Source organism: Ranitomeya imitator, chromosome 9 (assembly GCF_032444005.1).
Source record: "Ranitomeya imitator isolate aRanImi1 chromosome 9, aRanImi1.pri, whole genome shotgun sequence".
Taxonomy (NCBI): Eukaryota; Metazoa; Chordata; class Amphibia; order Anura; family Dendrobatidae; genus Ranitomeya; species Ranitomeya imitator.
Window position 1 is genome coordinate 22,262,211 of NC_091290.1, and position 19,393 is coordinate 22,281,603.

The 19,393-nt window shown below is 43.5% G+C and overlaps 1 protein-coding gene across 4 annotated transcripts in view; it reads right to left on the reverse strand.

Moving 5' to 3' along the window:
• Positions 1–19,393, reverse strand: part of NELL1 (neural EGFL like 1) — a 784,159-nt gene that overhangs the window by 33,323 nt on the left and 731,443 nt on the right. The gene's annotated exons all lie outside the window — the stretch shown is intronic.

Consider the following 19,393-nt stretch of genomic DNA (forward strand, 5'->3'; position numbering starts at 1 on the left):
ATCGCTCCAGCGTCGTAGACTGCTGTCACACTTTGCAATGTACGACGCTGGAGCGATAATTTCATGACGTATGTGCGATGTAGAAGCCGTTGGTTACTATGCGCACATCGTATACGATATATGTTACACCATGCGATCATGCCGTCACAGCGGGACACTAGACGACAAAAGAAAGTTTCAAACGATCTGCTACGACGTACGATTCTCAGCGGGGTTCCTGATCGCAGGAGCGTGTCAGACATTGCGATATCGCTCGAACGTCACGGATATATCGCTCGAACGTCACGAATCGTGCCGTCGTAGCGATCAAAATTTCACTGTGTGACGGTACCCTTAGAGATAATTTCATCTTCAACTTGATTAACTTTCCACCATAACAGTGATTTTGACCAGGGGTGCCCAAACTTTTACACGCCACTGTAAGATTATGGATTATTCCAATGTGATACATTGTTTCTTTATCATGAGTGTTTAACCCCTCTGTGACCTTAGACGTACTATCCCGTCGAGGTGCCCTGGGCTTATCTGACCCTGGACGGGATAGTACGTCATAGCCGATCGGCCGCGCTCACGGGGGGAGCGCGGCCGATCGCGGCCGGGTGTCAGCTGCTTATCGCAGCTGACATCCGGCACTATGTGCCAGGAGCGGTCACGGACCGCCCCCGGCACATTAACCCCTGGCACACCGCGATCAAAGATGATCGCGATGTGCCGGCGGTGCAGGGAAGCACCGCGCAGGGAGGGGGCTCCCTGCGGGCTTCCCTGAGCCCCCCGCAGCAACGCGATGTGATCGCGTTGCTGCGAGGGTCTCCTCACCTCCCTCCCTGCTCGAGCCCCGGATCCAAGATGGCCGCGGATCCGGGTCCTGCAGGGAGGGAGGTGGCTTCACAGAGCCTGCTCAGAGCAGGCACTGTGAAGCAGCCTGCACTCCTATCAGATCAGTGATCTGACAGAGTGCTGTGCAAACTGTCAGATCACTGATCTGTGATGTCCCCCCCTGGGACAAAGTAAAAAAGTAAAAAAAAATTTTTTCCAAATGTGTAAAAAAAATAAAAAAAAATATTCCAAAATAATGAAAAAAAAAAAAAAAATATTATTCCCATAAATACATTTCTTCATCTAAATAAAAAAAAAACCCAATAAAAGTACACATATTTAGTATCGCCGCGTCCGTAACGGCCCGACCTATAAAACTGGCCCACTAGTTAACCCCTTCAGTAAACACCGTAAGAAAAAAAAAAAAAAGAGGCAAAAAACAACGCTTTATTATCATACCGCCGAACAAAAAGTGGAATAACACGCGATCAAAAGGACAGATATAAATAACCATGGTACCGCTGAAAGCGTCATATTGTCCCGCAAAAAAAGAGCCGCCATACAGCATCATCAGCAAAAAAATAAAAAAGTTATAGTCCTGAGAATAAAGCGATGCAAAAATAATTATTTTTTCTGTAAAATAGTTTTTATCGTATAAAAGCACCAAACCATAAAAAAATGATATAAATGAGGTATCGCTGTAATCGTACTGACCCGAAGAATAAAACTGATTTATCAATTTTACCAAACGCGGAACGGTATAAACGCCTCCCCCAATAGAAATTCATGAATAGCTGGCTTTTGGTCATTCTTCCTCACAAAAATCGGAATAAAAAGCGATAAAAAAATGTCACGTGCCCAAAAATGTTTTCAATAAAAACGTCAACTCGTCCCGCAAAAAACAAGACCTCACATGACTCTGTGGACCAAAATATGGAAAAATTATAGCTCTCAAAATGTGGTATTGCAAAAAATATTTTTTGCAATAAAAAGGGTCTTTCAGTGTGTGACGGCTGCCAATCATAAAAATCCGCTAAAAAACTCGCTATAAAAGTAAATCAAACCCCCCTTCATCACCCCCTTAGTTAGGGAAAAATAAAAAAAAATGTATTTATTTCCATTTTCCCATTAGGGCTAGGGTTAGGGCTAGGGTTAGGGCTAGGGCTAGGGCTAGGGTTAGGGCTAGGGTTAGGGTTAGGGCTAGGGTTAGGGCTAGGGTTAGGGCTAGGGTTAGGGCTAGGGCTAGGGTTAGGGCTAGGGTTAGGGTTAGGGCTAGGGTTAGGGCTAGGGTTAGGGTTGGGGTTACAGTTAGGGTTGGGGCTAAAGTTAGGGTTAGGGTTTAGATTACATTTACAGTTGGGAATAGGGTTGGGATTAGGGTTAGGGGTGTGTCAGGGTTAGAGGTGTGGTTAGGGTTACCGTTGGAATTAGGGTTAGGGGTGTGTTTAGATTAGGGTTTCAGTTATAATTGGGGGGTTTCCACTGTTTCGGCACATCAGGGGCTCTCCAAACACGACATGGCGTCCGATCTCAATTCCAGCCAATTCTGCGTTGAAAAAGTAAAACAGTGCTCCTTCCCTTCCGAGCTCTCCTGTGTGCCCAAACAGGGGTTTACCCCAACATATGGGGTATGAGCGTACTCAGGACAAATTGGACAACAACTTTTGTGGACCAATTTCTCCTGTTACCCTTGGGAAAATACAAAACTGGGGGCTAAAAAATAATTTTTGTGGGAAAACAAAAAGATTTTTTATTTTCACGGCTCTGCGTTATAAACTGTAGTGAAACACTTGGGGGTTCAAAGTTCTCACAACACATCTAGATAAGTTCATTGAGGGGTCTAGTTTCCAATATGGGGTCACTTGTGGGGGGTTTCTACTGTTTAGGTACATTAGGGGCTCTGCAAACGCAATGTGACGCCTGCAGACCAATCCATCTAAGTCTGCATTCCAAATGATGCTCCTTCCCTTCCGAGCCCTCCCATGCGCCCAAACGGTGGTTCCCCCCCACATATCGGGTATCAGCGTACTCAGGACAAATTGGACAACAACATTTAGGGTCCAATTTCTCCTGCTAACCTTGGAAAAATACAAAACTGGGGGCTAAAATATAATTTTTGTGGAAAAAAAAATATTTTTTATTTGCATGGCTCTGCGTTATAAACTGTAGTGAAATACTTGGGGGTTCAAAGCTCTCACAACACATCAAGATGAGTTCCTTAGGGGGTCTACTTTCCAAAATGGTGTCACTTGTGGGGGGTTTCTACTGTTTAGGTACATTAGGGGCTCTGCAAACGCAATGTGACGCCTGCAGACCATTCCATCTAAGTCTGCATTCCAAATGGCGCTCCTTCCCTTCCGAACCCTCCCATGCGCCCAAACGGTGGTTCCCCCCCACATATGGGGTATCAGCGTACTCAGGACAAATTGGACAACAACTTTTGTGGTCCAATTTCTCCTGTTACCCTAGGGAAAATACAAAACTGGGGGCTAAAAAATAATTTTTGTGGGAAAAAAATTGTTTTATTTTTATGGCTCTGCATTATAAACTTCTGTGAAGCCCTTGGTGGGTCAAAGTGCTCACCACACATCCAGATAAGTTCCTTAGGGGGTCTACTTTCCAAAATGGTGTCACTTGTGGGGGGTTTCAATGTTTAGGCACATCAGTGGCTCTCCAAACGCAACATGGCGTCCCATCTCAATTCCTGTCAATTTTGCATTGAAAAGTCAAACGGCGCTCCTTCCCTTCCGAGCTCTCCCATGCGCCCAAACAGTGGTTTACTGCCACATATGGGGTATCAGCGTACTCGGGACAAATTGGACAACAACTTTTGAGGTCCAATTTCTTCTCTTACCCTTGGAAAAATAAAAAATTGGGGGCAAAAATATAATTTTTGTGAAAAAATATGATTTTTTATTTTTACGGTTCTGCATTATAAACTTCTGTGAAGCACTTGGTGGGTCAAAGTGCTCACCACACATCCAGATAAGTTCCTTAGGGGGTCTACTTTCCAAAATGGTGTCACTTGTGGGGGGTTTCAATGTTTAGGCACATCAGTGGCTCTCCAAACGCAACATGGCGTCCCATCTCAATTCCTGTCAATTTTGCATTGAAAAGTCAAACGGCGCTCCTTCCCTTCCGAGCTCTCCCATGCGCCCAAACAGTGGTTTACTGCCACATATGGGGTATCAGCGTACTCGGGACAAATTGGACAACAACTTTTGAGGTCCAATTTCTTCTCTTACCCTTGGAAAAATAAAAAATTGGGGGCAAAAATATAATTTTTGTGAAAAAATATGATTTTTTATTTTTACGGTTCTGCATTATAAACTTCTGTGAAGCACTTGGTGGGTCAAAGTGCTCACCACACATCCAGATAAGTTCCTTAGGGGGTCTACTTTCCAAAATGGTGTCACTTGTGGGGGGTTTCAATGTTTAGGCACATCAGTGGCTCTCCAAACGCAACATGGCGTCCCATCTCAATTCCTGTCAATTTTGCATTGAAAAGTCAAATAGCGCTCCTTCCCTTCCGAGCTCTCCCATGCGCCCAAACAGTGGTTTACTGCCACATATGGGGTATCAGCGTACTCGGGACAAATTGGACAACAACTTTTGAGGTCCAATTTCTTCTCTTACCCTTGGAAAAATAAAAAATTGGGGGCAAAAATATAATTTTTGTGAAAAAATATGATTTTTTATTTTTACGGTTCTGCATTATAAACTTCTGTGAAGCACTTGGTGGGTCAAAGTGCTCACCACACATCCAGATAAGTTCCTTAGGGGGTCTACTTTCCAAAATGGTGTCACTTGTGGGGGGTTTCAATGTTTAGGCACATCAGTGGCTCTCCAAACGCAACATGGCGTCCCATCTCAATTCCTGTCAATTTTGCATTGAAAAGTCAAATAGCGCTCCTTCCCTTCCGAGCTCTCCCATGCGCCCAAACAGTGGTTTACTGCCACATATGGGGTATCAGCGTACTCAGGACAAATTGGACAACAACTTTTTGGGTCCAATTTCTCCTGTTACCCTTGGTAAAATAAAACAAATTGGAGCTGAAGTAAATTTTTTGTGTAAAAAAGTTAAATGTTCATTTTTATTTAAACATTCCAAAAATTCCTATTAAACACCTGAAGGGTTAATAAACTTCTTGAATGTGGTTTTGAGCACCTTGAGGGGTGCAGTTTTTAGAATGGTGTCACACTTGGGCATTTTCTATCATATAGACCCCTCAAAATGACTTCAAATGAGACGTGGTCCCTAAAAAAAAATGGTGTTGTAAAAATGAGAAATTGCTGGTCAACTTTTAACCCTTATAACTCCCTAACAAAAAAAAAAATTGGTTCCAAAATTATGCTGATGTAAAGGAGACATGTGGGAAATGTTACTTATTAAGTATTTTGTGTGACATATCTCTGTGATTTAATTGCATAAAAATTCAAAGTTTGAAAATTGCGAAATTTTCAAAATTTTCGCCAAATTTCCGTTTTTTTCACAAATAAACGCAGGTACTATCAAAGAAATTTTACCACTATCATGAAGTACAATATGTCACGAGAAAACAATGTCAGAATCACCAGGATCCGTTGAAGCGTTTCGGAGTTATAACCTCATAAAGGGACAGTGGTCAGAATTGTAAAAATTGGCCTGGTCATTAACGTGCAAACCACCCTTGGGGGTAAAGGGGTTAAGATTCCTATAGTAATGAGATCAGTATGGACGATCCCGTTTTTTTAGTGGGCCCCTTCTATATGATGAATGTGCTCTGCGAGGACAGAAAATTCTCCGGATCTTGTCTTCTGTTACAGAATGTTCTATGTGTTTTGCTGTGAATTCCCAACATTTCACCATCAGGCTGATACAATTGTACTGGGAGTATTGGAGCACAGCACTGTCATGGGTGAAGGGGTTAACAAGGCTGTGGGTGGCATCACCTTCCTCCCAAGAAAAAAGAGTGAGCGGTGTGCGCCCGGGGATAAGTTACCGCACAGCATCTCAGCTAGTGCCACACAGATAGTGTCAGCACGTCGGGCGTAGACTGCTGCGGTGCTGAGAAGGGGGATTCACAGACCACCACTCCAAGGAAAAATGTGTATGTCGCAAGAAGGACTGCCACATCTCCAGATTCTCCTCCTTTTTGTCAGTTTTGACTTAAATGTCCGCAATTCGGAAATGCTTTGTGGAACCTTCTGCAGGAATAAGGTCTGCAGAGAAACATTATATGGCTAAAGCTTCCAACTTTACTTGTTTTTTTCATATAGGATTAAGAACTTACTGGCAGGTAGTTGCTAACTACCTGCCTGTTCATCCCGGCCCTAAACTCCCACATAACCCCTTTAAGACTGGCATATGGAATGTCCAATAGTTCCCACAGAGTACCGCCAAACGCCCTATAGTTCCCACAGTACCACCAAACGCTCCATAGTTCCCACAGTACCGCCAAACGCTCCATAGTTCCCACAGTACCGCCAAATGCCCTATAGTTCCCACACAGTACCGCCAAACGCCCCCTAGTTCCCACAGTACCGCCAAACGCTCCATAGTTCCCACACAGTACCGCCAAACGCCCCCTAGTTCCCACACAGTACCGCCAAACGCCCCCTAGTTCCCACAGTACCGCCAAACGCCCTATAGTTCCCAAACAGTACCGCCAACGCCCCCTAGCTCCCACAGTACCACCAAACGCTCCATAGTTCCCACAGTACCGCGAAACGCCCTATAGCTCCCACACAGTACCGCCAAACACTCCCTAGTTCCCACAGTACCGCCAAACGCCCCCTAGTTCCCACACAGTACCGCCAAACGCCCCCTAGTTCCCACAGTACCGCCAAACGCCCTATAGTTCCCACACAGTACCACCAACGCCCCCTAGCTCCCACAGTACCACCAAACGCTCCATAGTTCCCACAGTACCGCTAAACGCACTATAGTTCCCACAGTACCGCTAAACGCACTATAGTTCCCACACAGTACCGCCAACGCCCCCTAGCTCCCACAGTACCACCAAACGCTCCATAGTTCCCACACAGTACCGCCAACGCCCCCTAGCTCCCACAGTACCACCAAACGCTCCATAGTTCCCACAGTACCGCCAAACGCCCTACAGCTCCCACACAGTACCACCAAACACTCCCTAGCTCACACAGTACCACCAAACACTCCTTAGCTCCCACAGTACCGCCAAACGCCCTATAGTTACCACACAGTACCGCCAAACGCCCCCTAGCTCCCACAGAACCGCCAAACACCCTATAGTTCCCACACAGTACCACTAAACGCTCCATAGATCCCACAGTACCGCCAAACGCCCTATAGTTCCCACATAGTACCGCCAAATGTCCCCTAGCTCCCACAGTACCGCCAAACGACCCATAGTTCCCACACAGTACCACCAAACACTCCCTAGCTCACACAGTACCGCCAAACGTCCTATAGTTACCACACAGTACCACCAAACGCCCCCTAGCTCCCACAGTACCACCAAACGCCCTATAGTTCCCACACAGTACCACCAAACACTCCTTAGCTCCCACAGTACCGCCAAACGCCCTATAGTTACCGCACAGTACCGCCAAACGCCCCCTAGCTCCCACAGTACCGCCAAACGCCCTATAGTTCCCACACAGTACCACCAAACGCTCCATAGATCCCACAGTACCGCCAAACGCCCCCTAGTTCCCACACAGTACCGCCAAACGCCCTATAGTTCCCACATAGTACCGCCAAACGTCCCCTAGCTCCCACAGTACCGCCAAACGACCCATAGTTCCCACACAGTACCACCAAACGCTCCATAGTTCCGACACAGTACCGCCAAATGCCCCCTAGGTCCCACATAGTACCACCATGCAGTGCCAATGTAATAAGGCCAAATGGTGCACACAATACTAAAAAATAATGCCAATTTTAGTGATGGCAGGATAATGCTATGGGCTGTTATCAGAGCTCGGCCTCTTAGTTCCGGTGAACTTAAATCTTATTCTTCAGTACAAGACATTGGGGACATTTACAGCTTATTTCAGCTTTGTGGGAGCTTTGAGGGAACAGTTTGGGGAAGACCCTTTTCTGTTCCCCATTACTGTGCCCAGTGCACAAGGTCCATACAGACATGGGGGGGGGGGGGGTTTAGTGGAAAAACAGGAGCGGACGCACAGAGCCCGGACCTCAACCATCCAACAACTAGACTGGAGATTATGATCCCGGCCTCTCCCCAACATTAGGGGCTAACCCCCGAAACGCTCCTCTGGATGAAGGGGCAAAAAGTCCCACAGACCCCTCCAAAATCCTATAGAAATCCTTCCCAGAAGAGCGGGAGCCGTTATATCCGCAGAGGGGCGACTCCATATTAATGTCTATGGAGAATGGGAGGTGAGAAAAGCTCCTGGAGGGGCAATGTGGAGGGCGGGAGGTTTAGCTAATTTAGCTGTTATCAAGAACAATCCTACTTCCTAAAATCAAGCAAAGCTCTTATAAAATCATCACCCATCCCCTGCAGACTGTGAGCCCTCGCGGGCAGGGTCCTCCCTCCTTATGTACCCGTGTGCCTTGTTATCTGCTCATGTGTAATGTATTTATCTATATTTGCCTCGTATTCACATGTAAAGCGCCATGGAATAAATGGCGCTATAAAAATGTATAATAATAATAAAATGGTGAGGAAATGACAATATAGAAAGTTGCAGTTCAAAATACAATTAAATGTGTCCACTACTATGATGCTGACGACACACTTAGGATAGGTTATTACTTTCAGATCAGTGGGGGTCCGACCTCTGTCTCCCCATCTAAACTACCAGATAAATATTTGCCATAGAGACCAGTGCAGCAGCGCCACCTGTAGGTAGTTCATATAATCTACTATATAATTGTCTAAGGGTCACTTCCGTCTGTCTGTCCTTCTGTCTGTCACGGATATTCATTGGTCGCGGCCTCTGTCTGTCATGGAAATCCAAGTCGCTGATAGGTCGCGGCAAACCAGCCGCTGTGTGTCCCCAACTTTTTACTATTAATGCTGCCTATGCGGCATCAATAGTAAAAAAAAATGTAATGTTAAAAATAATAAAAAAACAAAAAACCTGCTATACTCACCCTCCGTAGTCCGCCGAGCCGCTCACGCCTGCCGCCATCTTCCGTTCCCAGTGATGCTTTGCGAAATTACCCAGAAGACTTAGCGGTCTCACAAGACCAATAAGTCTTCTGGGTAATTTCGCAATGCATCCTGGGAACAGAAGATGGCGGCAGCCGCGCGCCCATCGCCACAGCGCCGTTGGATCCTAGGGGGTGAGTATGTAACTATTTTTAATTTTAAATCTTTTTTTTTTTTTTTAACAGGGATATGGTGCCCACACTGCTAAATACTGCGTGGGCTACATGGCTGCTATATACTACATGGTACTATACACTATGTGGCTGCTATATACTACATGGCTGCTATATACTACGTGGGCTGTGCTATATACTACGTGGGCTGTGCTATATACTACATGGCTGCTATATACTACATGGTACTATATACTATGTGGCTGCTATATACTACATGGCTGCTATATACTACGTGGGCTGTGCTATATACTACATGGCTGCTATATACTATGTGGTACTATATACTATGTGGCTGCTATATACTACATGGCTGCTATATACTACGTGGGCTGTGCTATATACTACATGGCTGCTATATACTATGTGGTACTATATACTATGTGGCTGCTATATACTACATGGCTGCTATATACTACGTGGGCTGTGCTATATACTACATGGCTGCTATATACTATGTGGTACTATATACTATGTGGCTGCTATATAGTATGTGGTTGCTATATACTACGTGGCTGCTATATACTACGTGGGCTGTGTTATATACTACATGGCTGCTATATACTACATGGCTGCTATATACTACGTGGCTGCTATATACTACGTGGCTGCTATATAGTATGTGGTTGCTATATACTACGTGGCTGCTATATACTACGTGGCTGCTATATACTACGTGGGCTGTGCTATATACTACATGGCTGCTATATACTATGTGGTACTATATACTATGTGGCTGCTATATACTACATGGCTGCTATATACTACGTGGGCTGTGCTATATACTACATGGCTGCTATATACTATGTGGTACTATATACTATGTGGCTGCTATATACTACATGGCTGCTATATACTACGTGGGCTGTGCTATATACTACATGGCTGCTATATACTATGTGGTACTATATACTATGTGGCTGCTATATAGTATGTGGTTGCTATATACTACGTGGCTGCTATATACTACGTGGGCTGTGTTATATACTACATGGCTGCTATATACTACATGGCTGCTATATACTACGTGGCTGCTATATACTACGTGGCTGCTATATAGTATGTGGTTGCTATATACTACGTGGCTGCTATATACTACGTGGCTGCTATATACTACGTGGCTGCTATATACTACGTGGCTGCTATATAGTATGTGGCTGTCTGTGGTATATACTACGTGGCTGTCTGTGGTATATGCTACGTGGCTGTGCTTTAAATGAGATACATTGTTAGTATTCTCCATCTGTTTCCTGACATACCGCCACGTGATGCACCCCTGTGCAGGTCAGAGGTTGATTATTCGTAATGATCCGGACCCAGTGTTATTCAATGAGAAGCACAGGTGTAACGCCGCTCTTCTCTCTGAGCGACATATCTTATACATCTACTCTAAATCCCCTGGAAAGTTTACGGCTTGTGCTGCCGAATGAAACAAAAGCATAAAGTTCCTTTAAGTTTTTTTTTTTGCTGTACAGATGCTCATATGAAATATGTCGGAGCGATAAAATGGAGGCCGTCGCGTACTTCGATCCATAAAACCCTTCATAAGTCAATTTTAGCACCTCTAACACATAATAATGTGCTGCAATCCTCACAAGTGATGTTTTCCTCCCACAAAACACGGCGATTACTTTAAAATGTAACTTTTCATTGTGCAGATTTACGGCGTGGGCAGCACAATCGGAGCGCAGATTTACCACCTTAAAGAAAAATAAATGAAAGGTGGGTGGCAATCCGTCTACGAGTGAGGAGGGCGGCAAGAGAAGTTTTTACACATTTTACGCTAATGGGAAATTTACTGCTGCTGGCACTTGTAGTTCTAGATGATCGTTTTCCTGGAACTGGAAATGCTGCAACCAAGGGGCCCATAGTGAAACTTGGTCACAGTTACGTTACAATCCATGGAGATAATACACAGTGATATCACTGTACAGAGATAATCTTCACAGTACAGGGATAGAGCACACAGTGATGTCACAGTACAGGGATAGTGCGCACAGTGATGTCACAGCACAGGGATAGTGCGCAGTGATGTCACAGGACAGGGCTAGTTCACACAGTGATGTCACAGGACAGGGATAGTGCGCACAGTGATGTCACAGGACAGGGCTAGTTCACACAGTGATGTCACAGGACAGGGATAGTGCACACAGTGATGTCACAGGACAGGGATAGTGCACAGTGATGTCACAGGACAGGGCTAGTTCACACAGTGATGTCACAGGACAGGGATAGTGCGCACAGTGATGTCACAGGACAGGGATAGTGCACACAGTGATGTCACAGGACAGGGATAGTGCACAGTGATGTCACAGGACAGGGCTAATTCATACAGTGATGTCTCAGGACAGAGATAATGGTTACAGTGATGTCGCGTGGCAGAGATAATGGATACAGTGATGTCACGGGGCAGAGATGTCACGGGCAGGGATAATGGTTACAGAGATGTTGTGGGGCAGAGATAATGGTTACAGTGATGTCACGGGGCAGGGATAATGGTTACAGAGATGTCACGGGGCAGAGATAATGGTTACAATGATGTCAAGGGGCAGGGATAATGGTTACAGAGATGTCACGGGGCAGAGATAATGGTTACAGAGATGTCACGGGGCAGAAATAATGGTTACAGAGATGTCACAGGGCAAAGATAATGGTTACAGTGATGTCATGGGGCAGAGATGTCACGAGGCAGGGATAATGGTTATAGTGATGTTGCGGGGCAGAGATAATGGTTACAGTAATGTCACGAGGCAGAGATAATGGTTACAGCGATGTCGCGGGGCAGAGATAATGGTTACAGCGATGTCGCGGGGCAGAGATAATGGTTACAGCGATGTCGCGGGGCAGAGATAATGGTTACAGCGATGTCGCGGGGTAGAGACAATGGTTACAGCGATGTCGCGGGGCAGAGATAATGGTTACAGCGATGTCACGGGGTAGGGATAATGGTTACAGCAATGTGACGGGGTAGGGATAATGGTTACAGCGATGTCACGGGGCAGGGATAATGGTTACAGAGATGTCGCCGGGCAGAGATAATGGTTACAGTGATGTCACAGGGCAGGGATAATGGTTACAGTGATGTCACGAGGCAGAGATAATGGTTAGTGATGTCACGAGGCAGAGATAATGGTTATAGGAATGTTACGGGGCAGGGATAATGGTTACAGCAATGTCACGGGGCAGAGATAATGGTTACAGTGAAGTCACGGGGCAGAGATAATGGTTATAGTGATGTCACGGGGCAGAGATAATGGTTACAGTGATGTCACGGGGCAGTACAGCGCTGTCCTGTTCGGGGGATAGTTCACACCATGCTGTCATGGCACATACGGCAAATATCTCAGTCCAGCAAATCAATGTCCCCAGCTGGTATTATATGGACACCTCTGAGAGGGCAGTGGGAGGCTGGCATTATAGGTGAAGAGTGTGTGCAGGCTTGTTTCACAGCTGAGGATTTGTTACAATGAGTCACTTGAAATTTTCTCTAAGTTAAATTCAATGTACAGCAGCAAAAAATTTCTGGCTCCGAACTCCCGATGCAGAGCTCTCTTCTCCACTGTATCCCCTGAGCAGGATCCGGTCAGAGGTTTTCAGCCACTCAATGTAAATGATAAATGTTTGTAGACAGCAAGATCTTCAAAATATTCAGAACATAAAGTACAAAGTATCTTAAGATCTGAAATATTTGTACAGTAATTTCTTATAATTTTCTGGTCTGCGCTGTCAACAGCAGGCACCGATGAAGAGTAATGGTCATCTATGGTGCGCTCAGAGTCAGACAGCAGCTGTAAAGCCCTGTGCAACGTCGCATATAAATAGGACGGAAGTGAAATGTCAGGCTTAGTTTTCACATGTACGAGTCGGCGTTTGCTCTCTACAATGATAAGTTACAATTAGAGGGGGATATATTGATCATACAGATTTACCAGCCAATTACAAACCACGTTCGATTGGATCCCAAATGATGCCGAGTTCTTGCAAGCACTGACAGCACTCCCAGTGATGGGAATCACAGAAATGTAAGAATTGCATAAAACGCGAGGAGCATTTCCAATTCCGGCTTATGATCTGCTCTACTGGAGAGGAACATTTACTGTATGAAACCAATTTTACAGAAAATATTCATCACCCGCAGAAAATCAATGGAATATTAAGGATCGGGGGATGGACACGCATTATGGCCTGATTAGATCATACTTCAGCTTCGTAGCCAATGCCTGTGTTCAGCGGCCATCGCAGAGGGCGCTCAATCAGACCATGGGCGGTTAAACCGGCAAATATGCTAAAAATTGATTCTCGCTTCCACCTGGAAAATAAATGAACACGTTGGCTTTGTAGTACAGCCACTGCTGGGAATAATTGGACTATAAGATGTAAACATATCTTAGGAAAGCGGATTAGGGGGCCAAGGTGCGGGATGGCGCTCGCCATTCAAAGCAGACTGGGCTTTAGGGATGAACTCGGAGGCCGGCCGCCACAACCGCCCGTAATTGCTTTACTTATGACAGTAAAATCTAATTCGCCTTCCTTGCAATTTAACAGATTTATAGAAAGCCAGATGTTGGCAATTTAGGATACTGCATTACTCATATTCTCTGCAACGCAGACTTGTTTGCACTGAACAAAGCCAACTTAATCTATTATACATTTCTCCGGAGAGGCAAAGTGCGAACAGCGGTAACCTATTAGCAGATTGCCAGCTCCGCGCACCGCGGGAAGATCGGCGGAAACTACGTGTGAACGGCATACAAGATGGGGAAGCGTCTATAGGATATACAGGGGGCGACATATATAGGTGTGTGATACAAGGAATGTACGGGGAATAGATAGGGGGCATCATACAGAGGAGTAATCATATATAGGTGTGTGTAATAAAAATATGGATTACACACGGACCATGCGTATGACTTGCGAGAAATACGCAGCGGTGTTCTATAGAAAAGCCGGCAATTCAGTGCGGTGTACAGTAATATCACACTGACAGGTTAGAATAGAATAGCTAAAATAAATGTCTACACATAGTGTGTGTGTGTGTATATATATATATATATATATATATATATATATACTAGATGGTGGCCCGATTCTAATGCATCGGGTATTCTAGAATATGTATGTATGTCGCGCTTAGGACAGCCACGTAGTATATAGCACAGCCACGTAGTATAAAGCAGCCACGTAGTATATAACACAGCCCATGCAGTATATAACACAGCTCACGTAGTATATAGCAGTGTGAGCACCATATCCCTGTTAAAAATAAATAAATAAAATAAAAAATAGTTATATACTCACCCTCAGGCGTCCAGCATAGGCAGTATCAATAGTAAAAAGTTGGTCTGGGATGGGGCGACACACTGGCGCTGACTGGAGGGGAGTAGGGAGGGGCCAATTCACAGCCGGGCTAAACCTGTCACTTATTGGTCGCGGCCGGGATTTCCGTTACAGAACCCTTAGACGATTATATAGATTTGTGTGTGTGTCACTGATTATATATATATATATATATATACACTGTATATATGTTTTCACAAATATTTCAGCCCATGGATCCATTCTATGTCCATTTTGCAAGCTGGTGTGAAAATCTCGCCGTACGGATGCCATACAGAGGTTTACATGCGCAAAATACGCAGCCACACCTTGCCTACGGATGACATACGGATCACTGTTCAGGGAACATTTCTGCGTATTTGGTCTGTAAAAAAACAGACTGTATTTTTATACATTCTGTGTGACTCCAGCCTAATAATCATATATAGGTGTGTGTAATACAAGGGGCTATATATATTTAGGGGATGTACAGCGGATAGATAATATATAGGGGCATCATACTGAGGAGTAATCATATATAGGTGTATATAATACAGGGGATGTATGGGGGTATATATAATATATAGGGGGCATAATATAGAGTAATAATCATACATAGGTGTGTGTAATACAGGGGATAGATAATATATAGGGGGCATCATATATAGGTGTATATAATACAGGGGGTGTACGTTTTTTTAAAATAAAAGATATAGGGGCATCATATAGGGGCATCATATAGAGGAGTAATGATATATAGGTGTGTATAATACAGGGGATGTACGGGGCTATATATAATATATGGGACATCATATAGAGTAATAATCATATATAGGTGTGTGTAATACAGGGGATGTACGGGGCTATATATAATATATGGGACATCATATAGAGTAATAATCATATATAGGTGTGTGTAATACAGGGGATGTACGGGGCTATATATAATATATGGGACATCATATAGAGTAATAATCATATATAGGTGTGTGTAATACAGGGGATAGATAATATATAGGGGGCATCATATATAGGTGTATAAAATACAGGGGGTGTACGTTTTTTTTTAAATAAAATATATAGGGGCATCATATTATATAGGGGGCATCATATAGAGGAGTAATGATATATAGGTGTGTATAATACAGGGGATGTACGGGGCTATATATAATATATAGGGGACATCATACACAGGAGTAATCATACAGTATGTAGGTGTATAGTCTATTAAATATAGGCACATATAATGGACTGCATGTAGCGCCTGTCTATAGGACATAGGTATACAGTACAGAGAATGTAGGAGATCTATAGAATGTTCCTATAATACTGATTACCTGGTGATGTCTATATGGGTCATAACATGGAAAATATGGAAGCGTCAATGTTTCACTTAATGACTGTTTCAGCCTACATATTAAAATGAGGATGATCCTCCCCGGTTGGTATAATTAATAACTCGCACACCTGACTATAATCCTATGAGTTCTCTGACTTTGTCTTTAAAACATCAGCAGTTTTTCAAGGAGCAAATGCACAAAGGAGCGGTGACACCAAATATATCTCTCTTTTTGTTGATTAATTTGTTCAATTGATAAAAATTAAACTATAAATCCTTCTATTTGAATAAACATTCTCATTTTCCTGCATTCTTCCCACAACTGCCTAAGACTTTTGCACCGTGTACGTATATATGTATACAAGTCCTATACTGGGGGCAATCATTCCACAGTGAGCACCATCCACCAATCAGACGGCAGGAGATGAAATCTGCCAACTCCTCTGTCTGCACCTTCCAGGTCCAATGTTCGCTGCGGACGATGATTAGATCTAATCAGCTTCTTTCTTCTCCACACACAGAACATTTTGTTGTATGAAAAGAAACATTGTATCAGATTAATAACTCCTCCACCGCAGACTCAATTATTCTCCACTATTTACATTTGACATTTTTCCCGCAGTTGTTCGGAACACAAGAATTTCTTTTATTCCAGGATATTCATAGTGGTCCATGCTGTGTGATAACAACTCAGCTTCCAAATTGCATTTATAAAGGTTACAATCATCTCCACAAACTACTGTAAGCCTAAAATCAGCATAGCTAATGTGTCAGGAATATAACTGATAAAAATATCCATCATCTACAAAAATATAACTAATATAATACTATGAATGCTATTAAGTAATATAATACTACCCCATGTAAAACAACTGTGATGATACTTGTCCTATATATAAGAATATCATGACTTTAATTTCTACTATGTGCAAGAATATAACTACTATAACACTGCCCCTATGTACTAGAATATAACTACTATAATACTGCCTCTATGTACAAGAATATAACTACTATAATACTGCCCCTATGTACTAGAATATAACTACTATAATACTGCCTCTATGTACAAGAATATAACTACTATAATACTGCTCCTATGTACAAGAATATAACTACTATAATACTGCCCCTATGTACTAGAATATAACTACTATAATACTGCCCCTATGTACTAGAATATAACTACTATAATACTGCCTCTATGTACAAGAATATAACTACTATAATACTGCTCCTATGTACTAGAATATAACTACTATAATACTGCCTCTATGTACAAGAATATAACTACTATAATACTGCTCCTATGTACAAGAATATAACTACTATAATACTGCTCCTATGTACAAGAATATAACTACTATAATACTGCCCCTATGTACTAGAATATAACTACTATAATACTTCCCCTATGTACAATATAACTACTATAATACTGCTCCTATGTACTAGAATATAACTACTATAATACTTCCCCTATGTACAATATAACTACTATAATACTGCCCCTATGTACTAGAATATAACTACTATAATACTGTCCCTATGTACAAGAATATAACTACTATAATACTGCCCCTATGTACAAGAATATAACTACTATAATACTGTCCCTATGTACATGAATATAACTACTATAATACTGCTCCTATGTACAAGAATATAACTACTATAATACTGCCCCTATGTACAAGAATATAACTACTGTAATACTGCTCCTATGTACAAGAATATAACTACTATAATACTGCTCCTATGTACAAGAATATAACTACTATAATACTGCCCCTATGTACAAGAATATAAATACTGTAATACTACTCCTATGCACAAGAATATAACTACTATAATACTGCCCCCTATGTACAGGACTATAACTACTATAATACTGCCCCTATGTACAGGAATATAACTACTATAATACTGCTCCTATGTACAAGAATATAAATACTGTAATACTGCCCCCTATATACAAGAATATAACTACTATAATACTGCCCCTATGTACAAGAATATAACTACTATAATACTGCCCCTATGTACAGGAATATAACTACTATAATACTGCTCCTATGTACAAGAATATAAATACTGTAATACTGCTCCTATGTACAAGAATATAAATACTGTAATACTGCTCCTATGTACAAGAATATAAATACTATAATACTGCCCCTATGTACAAGAATATAACTACTATAATACTGCCCCTATGTAATAGAAAATAACTATATAACACTGCTCCTATGTACGCAAAAATAACTATTTTAATACTGTTCTTGATCTTTTAAGAGTACTTAAAATGGCTTTCTTGGATTGCGCTGAGCAGTTACAGTATAAGTGTGATCTAATAATCACACAGAAGACTCGACATGCAAATGGACTAATTACTTATTCATTACTTTAAGATATCTCAATTGTAAAGATAATTACATTTAAGTTAGATTTAATTACTGTAAAATAATGTGTAATGTGTTCTTCCTTTTCTCTGTTTGATGTCTATTGTTATAATCTCATAGTATAATTCTCTCCAATAAAAAGTACTTTAACCCCTTCCCGACCCATGACGCCACGTAGGCGTCATGAAAGTCGGTGCCAATCCGACCCATGACGCCTATGCGGCGTCATGGAAAGATCGCGACCCTGCAGGCCGGGTGAAAGGGTTAACTCCCATTTCACCCGATCTGCAGGGACAGGGGGAGTGGTAGTTTAGCCCAGGGGGGGTGGCTTCACCCCCTCGTGGCTACGATCGCTCTGATTGGCTGTTGAAAGTGAAACTGCCAATCAGAGCGATTTGTAATATTTCACCTATTATAACGGGTGAAATATTACAATCCAGCCATGGCTGATGCTGAAATATCATCGGCCATGGCTGGAAATACTAATGTGCCCCCACCCCACCGATCGCCCCCGCAGCCCCCCGATCTGGCCGGTACACTGCTCCGGCTCCCCTCCGTCCAGTGCTCCGCTCCCCCCCGTGCTCTTGTCCGCTCCCCCCGTGCTCCAATCACCCCCCCGTGCTCCAATCACCCCCCCTGCACTCCGATCCACCCCCCCCGGTGCTCCATTCCACCCCTCCGTGCTCCATTCCAGCCCCCCCGTGCTCCATTCCAGCCCCCCCGTGCTCCGTTCCACTCCTCCCGCGCTCCGATTCCCCCCCCCCGTGCTCCGATCCCCCCACCCCCGTGGTCCCCCCCACCCCATCATACTTACCGATCCAGCCGGGGTCCCGTCCGTCTTCTCCCTGGGCGCCGCCATCTTCCAAAATGGCGGGCGCATGTGCAGTGCGCCCGCCGAATCTGCCGGCCGGCAGATTCGTTCCAAAGTGCATTTTGATCACTGAGATATAATCTATCTCAGTAATCAAAATAAAAAAAATAATAAATGACCCCCCCCTTTGTCACCCCCATAGGTAGGGACAATAAAAAAATAAAGAAATTTTTTTTTTCCACTAATGTTAGAATAGGGTTAGGGTTAGGGCTAGGGTTAGGGCTAGGGTTAGGGTTAGGGTTTCGGTATGTGCACACGTATTCTGGTCCTCTGCGGATTTTTCCGCTGCGGATTTGATAAATCCGCAGTGCTAAACCGCTGCGGATTTATGG